Source organism: Nelumbo lutea, chromosome 1 (genome assembly GCF_056320005.1).
Source record: "Nelumbo lutea isolate HS-2025 chromosome 1, American lotus-T2T, whole genome shotgun sequence".
NCBI lineage: Eukaryota > Viridiplantae > Streptophyta > Magnoliopsida > Proteales > Nelumbonaceae > Nelumbo > Nelumbo lutea.
Window position 1 is genome coordinate 180,316,451 of NC_142684.1, and position 5,577 is coordinate 180,322,027.

The 5,577-nt window shown below is 34.9% G+C and overlaps 1 pseudogene; it reads left to right on the forward strand.

Moving 5' to 3' along the window:
* The first annotated feature begins 2,070 nt into the window (after window positions 1-2,070).
* Window positions 2,071-3,860, forward strand: LOC148879570 (tetrahydroberberine oxidase pseudogene; annotated as a pseudogene).
* The last annotated feature ends 1,717 nt before the right edge of the window (window positions 3,861-5,577 follow it).

Genomic DNA, 5,577 nt, shown 5'->3' on the forward strand with positions numbered 1-5,577 from the left:
GCTGTTTAGATGGGACCCACCTTGTAAAGCCAAGAAAAGCTTTATGAATACGTGGAAGATTTTTGTGATTCACCATTTTCATGGATGCATTTGCGGAAGAATTTTATGAACCCTGCCAAATAAATTGATGGGCATGGACATCATCTAATTAAATTTCTTCGTTGACCTGAGTGGTTGAACTCCCAACAAGCAGCGATCCCAGTTTTCTTGTAGTTTATAATTTTATATATGTATCTATAAAATTATATATTAATGAAATTATTATTTTCTACAATAATATATAATTTTTATTGATTTTGAGTAACCTTTTGCAATCTATGCGATGAAAGAAACCATCAAGAATAATTGGGTCTATTGAGTTTGGGTCCGGGTTGAGTTTGTGTAGAATCAATCCCAAACCGATTATTAATAATTGGGATAAAATTTAGACTCAAAACCGTCCCGGTTAATAATAATTGGGTCTATTGAGTTCAGACAAAATTATACTAAAAATTATATTTGTTTATCTAAACAATAACATAAATTTTAATTTTGATAATATAACTTTAATAAAAATGATAAAAAAATACTAAATAATTTATATATTAATAAATTAAATATTTTTTGTTAATATTATCTTATTTATTATCTATCAAATTTATCATTTCAAATATAAAATATGATAAAAATAATAAAAAAATTAAGAAAATATTATATATTTAATAAAATAATTGGTTCTGGGTGTAAATTGATTCGGGAGAAGTAAAAACCGGAGCCAGCATAATTATTAATTGGGACGTAATCATGAAACCAGAAGTGTTATAATTGGTTCGGGTTCGCCAAGTTGACAACCAATTGACAGCCGTAATTGTACGCCCCTATAGAAAAATGTATTGCACATATTTAACAATACATGATTGGTATGTGGATTTGGCCCATGAATTTATTGTCTATATGTTTCAACCTTTAGAGCTCCATCTCAAAATCTTTAAATTAAATTTATTTAAAATGGGAAATTTTAAAATATAAAAATATTTTAAATATATTTTAATATATATATATATATAATATAAATATTATCATAAATAATATTATACATGTATATATTAAATATAGTTAATATATATAATCGGGATCAGGGTGGATAGGGAATTCACTTTCCATCCCCATCTTCATCCCTAATCGGATATCACTACCAATCCCTGTTCCTACCAAGACAATCTTCATCCCCAATCCATCGGACTGGGCAACCCAATGCCTAAAAAATTGCCATCCCTTAAAAATGACAGCATTTGTATTTATACTCTTCTCAAACCTAAGTCTTAAGAGTAAAGACCTACAATTTGATGGATTTCATCAAAGAGATTAGATGCGTTATAAATTTGTCATATACAAGAATATCTTGTTCTACTCCTATAAATACATTTGAGTTCTAAATCACACCGAACCACAACCACCATTGATTCTGTTTTGGACTCAAAACATTTATTTATTTATTATATGCTAACAATAATTTATAATGCATTAACAATATAACATAAGATGTTAAAATATATATAAATATATAATAATACAACCAATTTGTTAAAATGTATTTTATCGGATGTATGAAATTTATATTGCATTTAATACATAAACAGAATCACTTAACGAAATGAAAATACCCTCCAAAATTAATGCTTGGTTGTGTTGATGAAATACCAACACAACCCCTAAAAAGTCACAAGAAGCTGCTGCTGCCATTTGTTCTAGATGAAGTCGTCAAATTAAATGACATGAACATATTCTAAAAAGAGAAAGTCAAATATCAACAAAAGTCACAAAATGCTGCTGCCATATTTCTATATAATTAAATAAATCCTTGTTGGACAAATTGGACCTTTTTTATGTTATTGTGCTTAATTAATGTCTTGGAGACAAAGCAATATATGAATATGATGATAAAAAATAGAGACATTGAACCTATGGTTTCTTGAAATAGAAAAGTCAGACTTTCAGGGTTTTGACCAACACCCAAATTCCATAAAAAAAAAAAAAGTATAAATAGGCAAGCCCATGAATCCTTCCTACACACCAAACCCACGTAAAAGCAAAACCAAATTAAATCATGGGGAGTTCATCAACTTCTGCACTACTTTCCTTGCTTTCAATCCTTGTGTTGGTTCCATGGGCAACCTCTGCCTCAGTGGAGGAGACCTTTCTTCAATGCCTCTCCCGTCGTTCTAATCCTTCCTCTCCAATCTCTGCTCTGGTTTATTCCTCCAATAACTCCTCATATCAATCCATCTACACCTCTACTATACAAAACCTCAGGTTCCTCCAGTCTGACACTCCAAAACCTCTCTTTATCATTACTCCTTTGAACGAATCCCACGTCCAAACCGCTGTTATCTGTGCAAAAGAGAATGGGTTGGAGATCAGAATACGAGGCGGAGGCCATGACTACGAGGGCCTCTCATATAGGGCTGAAGTCCCATTCCTCATTGTTGACATGTCCAATCTGAAAACCATCACTGTGGACATAGAAGACAGCAGTGCATGGGTTCAGGCTGGTGCGACCTTGGGTGAACTTTATTACCGAATTGCTGAGAAGAGTAACGTCCATGGCTTCCCAGGTGGGGTTTGCCACACTGTAGGCGTTTCCGGCTTCCTCGGCGGTGGTGGGTATGGTTACATGCTCAGAAAATATGGCCTTGGAGCTGATCAAGTCATTGATGCACAAATGGTTGATGCAAATGGCCAAATCCTCAACAGAGAAACCATGGGAGAAGATCTATTCTGGGCCATCAGAGGAGGTGGTGCAGCAAGCTTTGGAATCATTCTACGATGGAAAGTGAAATTGGTTCCAGTCCCACCAGTTGTAACTATTTTCAATCCGTCCAAGACAATAGAAGAAGGAGCAACGAAGCTCGTCCACAGGTGGCAATACATTGCAGATAAACTCCATGAAGATGTATTCATTCGAGCCAATCTGGAGCTCACAAACACCAGTTCAGGTGGTAAAACAATAAAAGTTACATTCAGCTCCATGTTCCTTGGTACTATTGACACACTCCTCCCTCTGATGAACGAGAGCTTCCCAGAGTTGGGTTTGAAACGAGAGGACTGTACTGAAATGAGTTGGATCGATGCAGTGAAAAATCTTGGTGGGTTCCCAGATAGTACCGTAGAGGTCTTACTCAACAGGAGTCTTCAGAGCAAGAGCACCTACAAGATGAAATCCGACTATGTTAAGCAACCAATTCCTGAATCTGCATTTGAAGGAATATGGAAAAGGTTTCTTCAAATGGAGACACCTATAATGCAGCTAAATCCCTATGGAGCAAGGATGAGTGAGATATCAGAATCTGCAACTCCATTCCCACACAGAAAAGGGAACATATACAAAATCCAGTACCTTGTGTACTGGCAACAAAATGGGACTCATGATGAAGAAACCAAGAGGCACATCAATTGGATCAGAGAGCTGTACAAATACATGACTCCTTATGTCTCCAAGTTCCCAAGAGAAGCATATCTCAACTACAGAGATCTTGACATTGGAACAAACAACAGGGGGAATACAAGCTACGCACAAGCTAGCATCTGGGGTCGAAAGTATTTCAAGAACAACTTCGACAGATTAGTATATGTGAAGAGCAAGGTCGACCCAGGTAATTTCTTCAGAAATGAGCAGAGCATTCCAGCAGTGACAGCATGGTAGAAGAGAAGAGAAATAAAAGGCTTAATATTGCACATTCAGATACAAGCCTTACAACTATTAAATGTTTTTGTGATTATGTGTTGTTGTATTCAGTATTGTACGTCTTAAAAAGTTGTTTCTGATCTCTTATTCTTTGTTCATAAATAAAAATACTGTGTGATTCTTTTGTCATCGCATAATTAATTTTCAACGTAATTCTCTCTGTTGTAATATTTATCTTTGTCTCAATGTCCTCTTGAGAGGTATTGTATTACGCTAGTTCATACCATTAATTTATACGCTTGTGAGAAAGCTTTCATACATTGTTTCTGGTGTTTCATTTAGATAGAATCAGAACTAAAAGGTGGCAATTTCTGACCCAACCCAGTTGACTGATCCAAGATGTGGGTTGAGTAAAGGTTAAGTCACCCATTGGGTTAAGTAAAAAGGATTGGATTAGGTTGGGTCATGGGTATTTATTTGGGTCAATTAATTATATAATAGAAATTCTCTCCCCCTTAACCAAGAGGAGAGAGAATCTATAGGATTGAGAATATGATAATAAATAAAAATATAAAAATTAGAGTTCATTGATTATGTAGCATTTTCCTCTTTTGTATATAAATATTATATATAATATGTATTATTTACGTCTTATGTAAAACATAAAATAGGATATTGTATGTATATAGGGCCATGGCTTTATCATTGGTGCAATTTCAATGAATCCTTTCCATCCAAACTAATCCATCTTCCATCTCTCATGCAGTTTGACTCATCTAACCTGAAGCCACCTACCCATATGATCTCTTCTTGTGATGCAGAGGACAGGGAAGCATGCATCGAGCACCATCCTATAGCCACGGCGGGGATGCAACTTGGGCAGATTGATTGAGCATTTGTTAAATTTTGAGAGGGACCAGCTCGAGGTCTTAAGCCCAATGTACTGCAAAAATCATCAAATCAGGGATTTTGATTTCCATTGACCAAGATACCTATGTTTTTTTTTTTTTTTCAGATTTACATGGGGTCTACAAAAATGTTTATTTTCCCTGGGTAAGTGGGTAATTAACTTTTCCAACTAGGAAATAAGAAAAGGGAAAATTCCCGATTATAGTACCCTGTACTTTGGGCCTATTGCCACTTTGGTCCCCGAACTCAAAATGTGATAATTCACTATCCAAAATTTCAAAACATGACAATCTAGTACCTACCGCTAATCAGATGTTTACCTGTCGTTAAGTGACATTTCAAAAAGGCACAAATGCCCTTTAAGTGTCATTTAATTTTCTTTATCAACCATCTAAACGTTCACAAAAAATTAATAGTCCCAAATCATTGCATCTTCCATTCAAGAAAGTTGGGGTCACGTTTGAATGGGCATTTTGGTGACCCCAACTTTCTTAAATAGAAGAGGCAATGATTTGAAACTGTTAATTTTTTGTCAATATTTGTATGGTCAATAAAGAAAATTAGATGACACTCAAAGGGCACTTGTGTTTTTTTCAAATGCCACTTAATGGCTGATTAACAACTAGTTACCGACAAATAATGAACTATCATATTTTGAAAGTTCGAGTACTGAATTATTGCATTTTAAAGATTGGGGATCAAAGTGACACCAGGCCCAAAGTACAGGATACTAATTGAGAATTTTCCCATTAAAGAATATGGGTATATAACTTCCCAAAAAGTGAATGAAACCATAAATTACCTATCAACAGAACTCTGGCAAAGAGTTGCAATGATTAGAAAGGGTAAACATTTTGTCATTCTGTAATCTAGAGCAATGTATCACTACACTTTACATACTTGGCCAGGCCTGGGGTATAAATTCCCCTAATGAGTAGAAATGGTTTTAATTCATCATTGTTGGGCTGGATCTCAGGCATGGTCATCTTTATTACTAAATAAAT